Genomic DNA, 14,811 nt, shown 5'->3' with positions numbered 1-14,811 from the left:
CTCTCTCTTTCTTTCTCTGTCTTTCTCTGTCTCTCCCTCTCTCTGTCTCTCTTTCTCCTTCTCTCTGTGTCTTTCTCTCTTTCTCTGTGTGTGTCTCTCTCTGTCCGTCTTTCTCTCTCTATGTTTCCCTTTCGCTGTCTGTCTCTGTCTGTCTCTCTGTCCTTCTTCCTCTATGTCTCTCTCGATGTTTCCCTTTCTCTGTGACTCTCTCTCTCTGTCTCTCTTTCTGTGTGTCTCTCTCTGTCCCTCTTTCTCTGTCTCTCTCTCTCTTTCTGTGTGTCTCTCTCTGTCCTCTTTCTCTCTGTCTCTCTCTATGTTCCCCTTTCTCTGGCTCTCCTTCACTCTGTCTCTCTCTCTCTTTCTATCTCTCTCTCTCTGTCACTCTCTCTCTCTCTCTCCTTCTCTGTCCCTCTTCCTCTCTCTCTCTGTTCCCCTTTCACTGCCTCTCTCTTTCTCTGTCTTTTTGCTCTCCTTCTCTCTTTGTGGCTCTCTCTCTTTCTCTCTGTGTGTCTCTCTCTGTCCCTCTTTCTCTCTCTATGTTTCCCTTTCTCTGTCTCTCTCTGTCTGTCTCTCTGTCCCTCTTTCTCTGTCTTTCTCTCTGCCTCTCTGTCTGTCCCTCTTTCTCTCTTTCTCTCTCTATGTTCCCCTGTCTCTGTGTCTCTCTCTCTGCCTCTCCCTCTGTCCCTTTTTCTCTTTGTCTCTCACTATGTTCCTCTTTCTCTGTCTCTCTCTCTGCCTCTCTCTCTGTCTGTCTTTCTGTTTCTGTCTCTCTGTCCCTCTTTCTCTCTGTCTCTCTCTGTATCGCCCTTTCTTTCTCTCTTTCTCCCTCCCTCTCTCTCTTTCTGTGTCTCTCTTTCGGTGTGTGTGTGTGTCTCTCTCTCTCTGTCCCCCTTTCCTTCTCTTTCACTCTTGCTCCCTTTCTCTCTCTTTCTCTCTGTCACTCTTTCTGTGTGTCTCTCTCTGTCCCGCTTCCTCTCTCTCTCTCTCTCTCTTTCTCTCTGTGCATCACTCTCTCTTTCTGTGTGTGTGTCTCTCTCTGTCCCTCTTTTTTGTCTCTATCTCTCTGTGTCTCTCTTTCTGTCTCTCTCTCTCTCCCTCTTTCTGCCTGTCTCTCCCTCTCTCTGTCTCTCTTTCTCCTTCTGTCTGTGTCTTTCTCTTTCTCTGTGTGTGTCTCTCTCTGTCTCTTTCTCTGTCTGTCTCTCTGTCCCCCTTTCTTTCTCTCTCTCTCAGTTCTTCTTTCTCTCTGTCTCTCTCTATGTCCCCCTTCTCTCTCTCTCTCCCTCCCTCTCTTTCTGTCTGTCTCTCTCTTTCTCTCTGCAGCTCCACATTTCACCGTTAACAGTGTCACATCTCCGGTTTCCAGCAGAATGTTATTTGCGTTCAGGTTTTGCGTTTCGTTGGCGCCCAGGGCAGTGGAAAGCGTCACGTGTGAGTGTGAGTGTGAGTGTGAGTGTGAGTGTGAGTGTGCGCTCTCGTGGTCAGCGCTCTCTTTTTCTCGCTCTCTCGCTCCCTGCGGCGGACACGAGGAAAGAGCTTTTATTAGAATCCAATCACAGACAAAGGGAAAACTGATTACCGCTCATTAGTTTTGTGTTACTTTCATTTGAACGGGCGATACATCTCATATTCGTAATCGCTGTACGGGAGGCAGGGGCGGGGGGAGGCGGGGGGGAGACAGGGGCGGGCGGGGGGGCAGGGGCTGGCAGGGGGGGCCACAGCTGCGAGAGAGGGAGCCGCGAGCAAAACGACAAACAAATGACTCTGAAAATGGAAAAGCGGAGGTGAACAAATGCGTTTTGTGACAGTAAAGCGTACGCCCCCTGCAGGTCAGATTACAGCCGCAAATGAGGCTTAAACGCATCAGGGTTTAACCAGGTTTGGCGGAAATTTGTGCAGAAAAAATATTGAAGTGAAATTTGAGCAGATTAGGCAAATGACTGGAGACGTTTTCCCTGGTCTAATACTGCGGCTGTGGAAGTACTCGGTGACGTTACTCCAGTTGGTGCTTTTCAGATTTTAAAATGTGATCATGGTTCAATTTCTTATTTATTTATTTATTTGTTTTGTTTTTTTCATTGGGCTTTGTCAGGAAATATCCAAAAGTTAAATTCACAAATGTTGAAAGTGACATTTTTACTTTAGCAGCCCCCATCTGTACTCATTAATATTGTCCTGTAGAATGTTGTAGGGAGTATTATCTGTTCCATAATGGTGAGTTTTTGTACAGTTGTAGGGAGTATTATCTGTTACATAAAGGTGAGTTGTTGTACAGTTGTAGGGAGTATTATCTATTACATAAAGGTAAGTTGTTGTACAGTTGTAGGGAGTATTATCTGTTACAGAAGTTTGAGTAGTTGTACAGTTGTAGGGAGTATTATCTGTTACATAAAGTTAAGTTGTTGTACAGTTGTAGGGAGTATTATCTATTACATAAAGTTAAGTTGTTGTACAGTTGTAGGGAGTATTATCTGTTACAGAAGTTTGAGTAGTTGTACAGTTGTAGGGAGTATTATCTATTACATAAGGGTGAATAGTTGTACAGTTGTAGGGAGTATTATCTGTTACAGAAAGGTAAGTTGTTGTACAGTTGTAGGGAGTATTATCTGTTACATAAAGGTGAGTTGTTGTACAGTTGTAGGGAGTATTATCTGTTACAGAAAGGTAAGTTGTTGTACAGTTGTAGGGAGTATTATCTGTTACAGAAAGGTAAGTTGTTGTACAGTTGTAGGGAGTATTATCTGTTACAGAAAGGTAAGTTGTTGTACAGTTGTAGGGAGTATTATCTGTTACAGAAAGGTAAGTTGTTGTACAGTTGTAGGGAGTATTATCTAGTATATTTTTTTATGAGGAGAGTCATTGACCAAATAAAGTTCTTCCTGTTCCTGTGCAGCTCTGTGTTTCTCTCTCTGCACATCGACCCGTGATGTCCACACCTCATTCACCCTCCAACCTGACACAAGGACGGACGGAGAGAGAGGGAAGAGAAGGAAGAGGGAGAGAGGGGTGTAGAGAGAGAAAGAAGAGAGGAAAGAGAGAGACTTTGACATTTAACAATCCATTTATTTTATGTCACTTGTCACTTAAAATCATGAAAAAAAAACAAAACAAAAAACAAAGAAAAGAGAAGAGAAGAGAAGACGACAATAAAGGAGAGAGAGAGAGGAAGAACAAGAGAGAGAAGAGAGAGGGACAGGGTGAAGACAGGGAGACCAAGAAAAGGAGAGAGAAAGATGAGAGAAACCAAGGGGGGAGAGAGGGAGAGAAATGACAAGGAGAAAGAGAAAGAGAGAGAGGAACAGAGGAGAAAAGAAGAAATTTGGAGAGAGAGAGAGGTGGGAGAGATGGGGAGAGAGACGAGGGAGGAGAGGAAAGAGAGAGCGGTGAGAGGCAGGGATGCAGAAAGAGGGAAAGAGATGAGAGAGGGAAGTAGAGAGAGAAAGAAGTGAGGAATATGCGAGAAGGGGAGAGGTAAGGAAATAAAAGAGAAAGAGGGGGTGAGAGAGAGAGAAAGAGGGAGAAGACCAAAAGAGAGGGGACAGAGAGAGACGCAGGAAACTGAGAGAACAAAGGAAAAGAGGATAGACAGAAGAGAGAAAGGACAGAAAAAGAGAAAGAAAAAGAATAGAGAGAGAAGAAATAGATGTGGAGAGATAGAGAGAGGAGAGGAGGAGGAGAGGAGGAGGAGTGGAAGAGGTCGAGCCCCGGTCCACGGCCCATAATTAGGGCGATTAGAGACGCTCCGTCACCAGGACACTCAGGAAAAATGGGGTGATGACCTCAAGAGAGACGGAGGTAAAGAGATAAACGACAACAGGGGAGAGGGAGGAAAGAGGGAGGGAGGGAGAGGAGGAGGAGGAGAGAGATGGAAACAAGAAGTAGAGAGAGAGAGGGAGAAAGAGGGAGAGAGAGAAAGAGAGGAGGAGGAGCGAAAGAGAAGGCGAGGGAGGAAGGGAGAGGAGGAGAGAGGGAAAGACAGAGAGAAGGAAACAGGGGGTAGAGAGAGAGGGGGAGGAAAGAGGGAGGAAAGGAAGAGAAGGGAAGGGAGAGAAGGAGGAAACAGGGTAGAGAGAGGGAGGGAAGAGGGAGAGTGGGAGGAGGAGGAGAGAGAGGAGAGACGGGGAGAGGAAAGATGGAGAGAGAGGAGGAGAGGGAGGGCAAGAGAGAGGGAGGGAGAGAGAGGGGGGAGGGAAAGAGAGATAAAAGGAAACGGGGTAGAGAGACAGAGAGGGAGCAAAGGAAAGGAAGGGAGAGGAGGAGAGAGGGGGAGAGAGAGGGAGGAAACAGGGAGAGAGAGAGAGAGAGGAGGAGAGAGAGAGATGAAAGAAGGAGGGAGAGGAAAGGAAGGGAGAGGAGGAGAAAGGGGATAGAGAGGATGAGGAACAGGGGGAGAGAGAGAGAGAGGAGGAGAGAGAGAGATGAAAGAAGGAGGGAGAGGAAAGGAAGGGAGAGGAGGAGAAAGGGGGATAGAGAGGATGAGGAAACAAGGGGTAGAGAGAGAAGGGGGGAGGATGGAGAGAGAGAGAGGAAGAGAGTGAGAGAGTAGAGAGAGGGAGAGGAAAGAGGGAGGGAATGGGGGTAGACAGAGAGGGAGGAAAGAGGGATTGAGGGAGAGAGAAGGAGAGAGGAGGAGGGAAAGAGAGAGAGAAGGAAATGGGATATAGAGAAAGGGGGGTGAGGGAGAGAGAGAAGAGGAGAGGGTAAATAGAGGGAGAGGAAAGAGGAAGGGAAAGAGACAGATGGGGTGGAAAGAGGGAGAAAGAGAGTGAGTGAAGGAGGGAGGGAGAAAATATGAAGGGACGGGAGGAGAGAGGGTTAGAGAGAGGGAAGGAAAAGGAAGAGAGAGGAGAGAGTGCAGGGGGAGAGGAGAGAGGAAGAGAGATGAAAGGGAGGAAGACGGAGAGGACAGAGGGAAGAACAAGAGAAGGTTCGAGATGAAGGTTCTGAAGGTTGATGGTTCGAATCCTGACTTTTGAAGTGTTTGAGTGTGCTATGCATTTTTTCACTTTTAAAATGTCGGGATTCGAACCATCAGCCTTCATTTATTTTTAAATTTCTGTTCTTTGCATTTGCTCCTTTAAAAGAACTTTGCTGTGCCTTTTCTGTTTCATTTGAATCCCAACATGAACGTCACAGGTTGAGCGTTCAGATCCACTGACCCACAGGTTGCTGATGAGATTCCAGCTCCAACAGATGAATGCTGCTGTTGTGTCCTTGGGCAAGACACTTAACCCAAGTATACCCAATTATTTTTTTCCACGGGGCCACATGAGAAACTGAAAATATTGTGGAAGCCAAAATGCTTAATTCAGTGAAAAAAAAAACAAAACCCAAACAACAAACAAACAAACAAACACACAAACAAACAAAAGTAAATATCACTGCTTAAACGAGCTGCTCAGACTGGTGAGAGTTTATGTTATGACTAAGCAATGAAAAAGTGAGTTTGTCTTATATTTAAAAAATGTCCCAGGCCAGTCCAGAGACAGAGTCCCTCCAGAGCGTCCTGGATCTTCCCTGGATGAGTTTCCTCCAGACGCTCTGGTTTCCTCCATCAACCCAAAACATGCTCCAGGTTCTCCAGAACAGTTGATCTTTAAAGGTCAGTTAAATACAATCAATTCAATCATTGTGTCCTTAGGCAAGACACTTCACTCACATTGCCTAGTATGAAAGTGGTGTGTGTGTGAGTGATGATGGTGGTCGGACTGACCAATGGTGCCGGTTGGCATGGCAGCCACGCTTCTGTCAGTCTGTCCCAGGGCAGCTGTGGCTACAATAGTAGCTTACCACTACCAGCTATAGAGTGAATGAATAATGCTGAATAATGCTCTGTAAGGCGTCTTTGGGGACAAAAAATGTCTGTGAAAAGTGCTGTATAAATAAAGACTTACTTACTTACTTACTTCCCTGGGGCCTGGTTCATGCCCAAAACACCAAAACACCTCCTGAGGGAGATGCCCATAAAAGTGATGCAGCTTTAGTCCCTGCATGAGGTAAAAATGATTAAAATATGTTTATTTTGTATTTCCAAATGAGCTTAAACAGGTTGGTCAGAGTCGATCAAAGGGCCGGATGTGGCCCAGGAGCTGGAACTGTACAATGCCCAGATCTGGTGTTTTTTCCTTTTATAAATGATCTATGTGTGAGTGAATGAATAAGGGCCCGGTCAAACAGAAGTAAACAGCAAGGCCAAAAATTAAAGTTAATGCATCTGATATAAAAATGTATTGAACAGATACATATGTACTCTAGTTTATGAAACTGTTGACCTTTTTTCTGTACCATTTTTGGTTCTAAAGTTCCATACGTTTTAAACAGACCATGAATGAAACATGGAACAAAAATTATTTCACAAATTTCAAAGACCTGCAAATCATGGAAATAAATGGATGTATTTCATCATATCTTGTGTTATTCCATCTTTAAACTGTATTTAAAATGATAAAAATTTGCTTGGAAGGACTGACATTTTTTATAGAAATTGTTTCCTTTCATTTTGAAGTAATATTAAAGTTTTCAGAAGAAAAAAGTTGACAAATGATGTAAAATCCTGCACCTTCTACTTGTTTGCACAATTTTCCCTCCGTTACTTTTCCCTCCGTTACCATGACCTTTCTTAATAAAAAATCTCATGAGTCAAAAAGTAAGAGGTTTTTCAACCTAATCTTGTACCATATGGTAGAAAACTATATGAAGCAAATATTCAAACCAGTTTGTTAAGGATATGGAAGTGAGAACCAAGAGTTATCACTGTTTGGATTTATTGCCCAAAAAGTGCTGCATATTTCATTCCCTCCGTTACCGACATGAGTTTTAAAATTTTTTGTCAACAACTTGAAAGAATATCACAGGTTTAACTTGACCCTGTTGGAGTGTAACTCTTTCCTACATTCTGATACTTTACTTATTTCAATAGTCCCTCTAGTTTCTGAATAAGAGACATTTGAATGTCAAAAATCTGCTCCTGTTTCCCTCCGTTACCACTTGACCAAACCCATAATGAACTGTAAAGGGCTTTGGGTATCTTGAAAGGTGCTGTGTAAATCCAATGATCAATTAATAATTTGTAAGTAATTAATACCCTATTAATTTGTGTATTATAATTTGTCTAACATCACTAAGGTGTTCTGTTATGTTCGGCAGATCAACAGTTACAACCAGCTGTCTGTAAGTGACACTGAAGACACGATTCGAGTCCCGTCCCCCATGAAAAGTTTTGGCAGGTTGTGAAGATGCTGCTCCTGAGTCCGCGGTTGTGTCGGGAACTCCACCGGAAGTCGTCACCCACATGTTTCCAAGTTCATCTTCCTGTAAACGTGAAAGGGTCTATAACAACATTTTGGTGGAAATGTTAATTCACTGTGATGAACTTTCTCAAGAAGAAAACGTGACACATGTTCCAGCATTTACATTATGAAAATACAGCGTAATTTCCACCGCCAAAGAGCATAGTATGGACTCTAAACTTGAACTCACACATTCAACCTTCACACACTTTTACTGTGATTCAGCCATTATATAGGCCTGACGTTTCTCATATCTTCATTGTATTCGCTCAAGGTTTGTCGTCAACCACTCCTTTGTCCTGAGATCAATACAACATGGAAGCCTCTCTCTTTGCTCGTCCATTGTCTTTAACTCCCGCATTGTACGGCCGATTCCGCTTTTGTCGCCCGCCTCTGAACGCGTCACACTTAACATTGACTTCGGAGTATTCAGCTATTGTGACCTTAGCGAAGTCCAGCGCGGTGTGGACAATGCAAGAGCCGGGAGAACCGCAATAAAAGTGCTCGTGAAAATATGCAAGAGACTAAAGCGGAGCGGTCACAAAGCTCGCTCACCTTGGCTGCGCTAAACTTGACCGTGCCTTCAAGTTAGAGTCTTTGTGCGGAAGGTTCACGGACAGCAACCTCCATCTGCGCTGACAAAGAGTTAACACGTAAGCGGCGTTGCTTTTGTAGCCGCGCGGTGGTAAAAATCAGACGGGGAGGTGAAATGTCTGCAGCCAAACGCATTCACACGGAGCGTTCTTTTTAATCTGCCGTTTTGATGCGGGGTCTTTGAATTTTACTATTAATTTCAGTTGAACAAAAGGTGAAAAGTTTGCAGACCAAGTTGATTTGAAGGACAGGAGGCAAATGGAGTTCACAAATGTGCAAAGTTGTGTTTTTGTGAATGTAAAATCCGGTGGAATTAGTGCGGTGGCCTTGAAAAGTGGTTGTGAGGAGTGCAGTTTGACACAACAGCACAACAGCACAGTGGTGGAAGGTAGTGAAGTACAAGTGGTAAAGTAGTCAGTGGTGAAGCGTGTATTTCACACCTAGGCCTTCAGTAGTGCTCTGTCTGAAACAGTCCACAATACCTTCTTAATAACTGTTTTATAGTTACATTATACACAGTAAGAGCCGTGGGGATCCAGTGCACGGAGAAGTGAGGAGAGCTAAGGTGCTAAACCAGGACTAAACCAGAACTAAACCAGGACTAAACCAGAACTAAACCAGGACTAAACCAGAACTAAACCAGGACTAAACCAGAACTAAACCAGGATTGGGTAACACTTTATAATAACTACACCTTATTTAGCCTTAATAAAGCATGAACAAAGGCTTAATTAATAATGAACAAAGACTTAATTAATAATGATTCACACTTAGTAACTACTTAATTACTACCTTAATTAGCACTTGCACTTAATTTGCCTGTGCTGTAAATAGTTACTCATAATTATTTCATACTTAATTACTCATGAACTAACCATTTGAGCATTTATTAATCATTAGTAAACTATGAGAGAATGATTTACTAATAATACAGTGCAGTGATACTTCAGGCAGCTGTTATCTGTTAGTTAAGTCTTTTTGAAAGCTTTTCTAAAGTGAAGACGAATTATGTTTTATTAAGCATTTACTAAGCATGAATCATTATTAATTAAATCTTTGTTCATTATTAATTAAGTTTTTGTTCATGCTTTATTAAGGCTAAGTAAGGTGTAGTTATTATAAAGTGTTACCCAGGATTGTTTGTCAGGATTGGCCCGAAGGTCACACTGAGCCACATTGGGCTCAGTGCAGCTGTGGCCCGATCGCGCTTTGAGGACACTCTCTCACGACATCAACTCAAAATCTGATTGATTGAAGCAACAGTTTCATGGACATTTATTTTGTGTTTAAGTTCCTGCAGAACAGATTCTGAAGGCTTCAGTCACACTTCTTTGACTTTGACTCTGCCTAACAACAAGTGACGGCTGAAATGTGATTGGTCAAGTGCTTTAATATGAAAATCCATGTGTGAAAGCAACACAAGCATTGGAAAAGCTCTGAAAGGAAGCAGACAGACCATTTGGCATTATTTAATAATAATATAATTAACATCAGTCTGTGATTCAGATATTTTTTTAGGCCAGCAGAGAAGGACTCGCGGGCCCTGACGCTCTACCACTGAAACTAGTGTACTTAAGTGTCTGTTACCTGCTTGTTTCTATGGAAATATAATAGCTCTGCCTGGAATGTTCCACAGTGTCACATTAAACTACTTTACATTCATCCAATTACAGGTGGTTTCATAGCTCAAAAATACCTAGAAAAACCTGTAAACTTTTAGTCTTTACACAGTAACATATACCGTATACCGTATACCAAAATATGTAGTAAAAATGAACTGAGTGGGTTCTTGTTTTGGAAGTGGACTCGGTCGTGTTGCATCTCCAGACAGGTTCTGTATTTAGAGCATCCTAATTATTCACTGCTATGCTACAGGTTTTCACAACTTTTACAACAGCAGTGCAGAGTTTTGCAGTCAAGGTAGCATGCTAACCACACACATCCTGATTATTGGACAGTAAAATGTATTATAATTCAATGCAAACAGTACACAGCAGACTTGACCTCAAGAGCTGCTTGTACAGTACACTCTGTCATCTGTACTGGGGCAAGTCAAGCATGTGTCTGACTGTCCACTGGAAAGTTATGTAATGTAGCTTTAATCTAAAAGTTTACTTCACATACATTTGCCCTAGTCGTGTTCAGTCGTGTTGTACTTTTCTAGCACAGGGATCTAGGACAGGGATTTCTAGCACAGATTCTTTTTTCCATGGGGCCACATGAGAAACCATAAATATTGTGGAGGGCTGGTTAACTCAGTTCTGCATAATAGTAATTGTATTTCTTTATAAAAGGCAGTAAACAGCATTGTTCTGATGAGCTGCTCGCACTGGAAAGAGTTTATGTCATGACTAAGCAATAAAAAAGTGAAGTTGCCAAAAAATTTCATAAAAAAACACTAAAATAGAAGCAATGCAGCTTTAGGCTGTGCATGAGGTCAAATTGTAATATGTTTATTTTGTAATTCCAAATGATCTTAAATGGGCCGGTCAGAGTCAAACAAAAAAATGTATTTGGCCCAGGAGTGGAACAATGCCCAGGTCAGCTTTAGCAACATACTTTACACGAGTAACATTTTTAGTAAATTTGATTTTATTTAATGTTACTTCAAATGATAAATCAGATGTTGCATCAAGACAGTTACTCTTTAAGTTACATGAGCAATACTTTTCCCTAATACTTTTTTACTCTTACTTGAGTCATTCATTGGACTTGAGTAATAATATTTACTACTTGAGTAATATTAATTTGAAGTAATGTTACTCTTATTTGAGTACAATTTTTGGTTACACCTCTGCTCACTTTTGTGTAATTCTAATTATGTTTCATACTTTGCTGTCTTCACTTTTACTGAAGAAAATATGTCTGGGAATTCTTATGAACTTTTGATTTCACCTTTTTGAATATTTGTCATTTGTCTAAACATTTCTGAAGCTTTAAAATCAATTATGTGCAGACACAGGCAGGCTCCAGATGAGCTGTGAATCCTGCGCTCTTAAGGTCACAGCGCGCCGCCTCATTTCAATGAGAGATACGATCAGAATGTGAGTGACATCTCCATATGCTAAGTACGAGCGCCAGCACATGAACAAACAGCAGAGTTCAACAAGTCAAGAGCGCGCCTCGTACTCAGTGTCGCAGAGAGGATCTTCGCTTAAAGAGGAGGTGATTTCAAACATCTCAAACCGGGTGAGTGAATGAGCAGAGATCATGTGGAATCAGGATGAATTAAACATGAATCGAAAGGTAAACAAAGACTCAATCAGACTGAAGGTCACACAGGAGCTGCACTTTTCTGAGGTGTTTCAGACACAACGCAACTGTCAGAAAAGTTAATGGCAGAAATATTGAGTTTAAAGCAGATCTAATCTGTAAAAAGGACTTTTCATGATGTTTGCATATGTTGTTATCCCCTCATACATTAATGCATCACAATTGCTAATGAATTGAACAAATAATAACACTGTTGTATCTGGACTGACTTGTGGATGTTTTGAGTAATCTTCAATCACTTCAAGATGGCATTTTGCTGATGAATCTCCATTTTCACTGTACCGGTACATGCCCACGCACTTCATTAAACAGTTTTATTTTCTTAATCGGTGATATGTGATGACGTTTACGCTGACGTCAGCCCCCACTGACACACTGACTCAGACTCATGTGAGGCTCATTAATAACTGGGCCTTCATGTTTAATGTGTTTGTCAACAGCATTACAGTTGTTCTCAGTAAAAGCTGTTATTTGACATGTTTACCTTGTTACTGGAGACAGAGATGGGTCAGGTTTATGACATGTAAAATCATAGCATGACCCATTAAAAGTTCCTTAAAATGACATCCTTTACAAACAAAATAGAAATAGACCTAATGTCAAATTGATATGTAATACTGGCCTGCATGGACAGACTGGTGAGGCTGCACCTTCGACCACCACCAACTTTCACACACCACATCATACCAGACAATGTGGGTAAAGTGTCTTGCCCAAGGACACAATAGAAGTTTTTTTTTTTTTTTTGACACTGGTGCCCCACTGTGCCACTCATATCCAAAACAGTCTCCACTCCAAGTACTAACCAGGCCGGCCCCTAACTTCAGAGATGTGAGCAGGTCAGGTCAGCTTTGTCCTCATGATGATAAAGAGTCTTGGAGCTGTAAAGAGACTGAGACTGAGGAGGCTGAAGCACGAGAAGTTTATTTACCATCAGAGCCTGATCACTTGAACATTCAACACTGCAGGTTATTACTGGTTATTCAAGACTATGCCTCTACACAAGAAGAACAGTATAGTACAGTATAGTATAGTACACTGCTCCTGTGAGTCGAGTTGACCAGGGAAATGGATCGTGTAGAAGGACAAACTGTAAACTGAACTAATCACAGAGAAATGTCAAGAACGACACAACCAGAGGTGTCCTTGCCAGTACTATACAGGACAAACAATTCCACCACAGAGTCATGACTGAAATGTTCTGCTGTAATCAACTCACACTCACACTGACATTGACACATTGATTAGGTCACATGACAGTGTATTAATATCCTACACAGTTCCAGGTTAAAGAAGAGCAGTGCAGCCCGTACTGTCCATGCCCTGGTCCACTTCAGTCAAATGTCCCACAAGAAATAAACATGAGAGGCAAGAAACCAACACTGCCATGCTAGTAACATGCACTATAGCTCTATAGTATACACTCTATCTATACACCTATAGTACACAATCTATAGGCTTATAGTACACAATCTATAGGCTTATAGTACACAATCTATAGGCTTATAGTACACACTCTATAGGCCTATAGTACCAGTGTTGGGAAGGTTACTTTTAAAATGTATTCCCCTACAAATTACAGATTACATACCCCAAGTAGTTTGTAACGTAATCCATTAAATTACTTAAAGTGAGTAACGTAATCTGAGTACTTTGGATTACTTGATATTGTCATGTTTTTTTTTTAAACTACATGAATGTACCAACCACATCCTGAAAATTCTTGTTTGTTCTCTTCAAATTGTCTGTTGAGCCCAAGTCTCCATGAACAGACTTTTGTTTTACTGTAGAGAAGCAGAGATGAAGATATCTTAACAGAAGATGTTTTGTCTGATAAAAGACAATAAAAAGCCCAGTCTTTCTTTAACCATATTAAAAATATTATTGACAGAGAAATGATTTTTATGTGAGATCACTGCTGCCTTAAATTATGTTCACCTACTGTTAGTGTCATACTGTTTAGACCTGGTTTAGTCCTGGTTTAGTCCTAGTTTAGTCCTGGTTTAGTCCTGGTTTAGTCCTGGTTTAGTCCTGGTTTGAGTCCTGGTTTAGCCCAAAATGTGAAAACAGGAACATACTGTCATGTAATCCATTTATTTCCACAAAGTAACTGTAATCCAATTACCACTCATTGAAACAGTAACTGTAACTGATGAATACAGTTACTCATAATTTGTACTCTGATTATGTAATGTTGGTACATGTAATCTGTTACTCCCCAACACTGTATAGTACACGGTCTATAGGCCTATAGTACTCTCTTATATTGTCTATATTCTCTGGGCTTTAGGTCTATGTACAGAGACGTGTATTGCGCCTAATCAGTGTAACTGTGGTGATGCTGTTGCTCGCGGCTACGGCTGCACCGGCTGCTACTTCCTGGTGTGTGACCTCTGAGGAGGAGGTCACAGGAAGCAGATCCTTTCATAGGCCATGGGCGTCTCACTCCAGCGCTCCAACCAAAAACTGTACACACAAACAGAGTATCACACAAAACAATAAGAAACATTTTAAATAAACATTTTCCCTGAAGCCCTAAAGAAACTCCATTCAGAGTGAACAAAGAGCTGCGTCTGGCTCGGGCTTGTATTGATTGAGTTTGTTGTAACCGGGGAGCAGAGCAGCTCACGATCCAAACTCTTCTCTGTGTCTGATCCAAACTCCGCCTCTGGACTCTGCTCTCACCTGCGTAAACAGTGCACTTTTGGAGAGGCGGATAATATGTTTTTTTATTTGTTGAGTTTTTCTTTGTGATGTGGGGCCAAAGTTGGATCCAGGTGTTTTTATAACGAGATGTGAGGATTGTCCTGGAGGAGACGAGAAGCGGCTTTTGATGATGAAAGAAAAACAATACCACCAGATCCCTGAAGAACAACTGTTTGGTGATTACTGCAATGATTAAAACCTACATCAAAACATAAGGCCTTCTCCTCTGCATCCTCTGCTCCACCCTGACCCTCTCCTCTGCTCCACCTGACCCTCTCCTCTGCTCCACCTGACCCTCTGCCTCTGACCTGCTCCTGACTGACCCTCTCCTCTGCTCCTCTCTCCTCTGCTCCATCTGCTGACCCTCTCCTCTGCTCCACCTGACCTCTCCTCTCTCTGACCCTCTCCTCTGCTCCTGCTCCATCTGACCCTCTCCATCCTCTGCTCCATCTGACCCTCTCTCTCCTTTATCTGTACCTCTTCTCTGCATCTTCTGACCCTCTCCTCTGCTCAATCTGCCCCTGTCTTCTACTCCTCTAACCCTCTCTTCTGCTTCATCTGTACCTCTCCTCTCTGCTCCCTCTGACCCTAGACTCTGGATCTTCTGCTCCATCTGACCCTCTTCTCTGCATCCTTATCTCCATCTGACCTTCTCCTCCGAATCCTTTACTCCTCTGACCCTCTCTGCATTCTTTGCATTCTTCTGGACCTCTCTTCTCGATCCTATGCTCCTCTGACTCTCTTCTTCGCTCCTCTAACCCTCTCCTCTGAATCCTCTGCTCCATCTGACCCTCTCCATCCTCTGCTCCTCTGACCCTGTCCTCTGTTCCTCTGACCTTCTTTTCTGTTCCATCCTTTTCTGTTCACTTCTGAGCTACTTAAAGTGGAACATATTATGCAAGAGTATTTTGGTAACCATGTTTGACAGTGCTCCGTTTTCATTAGCTCACTC

Source organism: Boleophthalmus pectinirostris, unplaced genomic scaffold (assembly GCF_026225935.1).
Source record: "Boleophthalmus pectinirostris isolate CB_2022bp ecotype Guang Dong unplaced genomic scaffold, ASM2622593v1 HiC_scaffold_5, whole genome shotgun sequence".
NCBI lineage: Eukaryota > Metazoa > Chordata > Actinopteri > Gobiiformes > Gobiidae > Boleophthalmus > Boleophthalmus pectinirostris.
Note: the sequence above shows the minus strand (reverse complement) of the source record.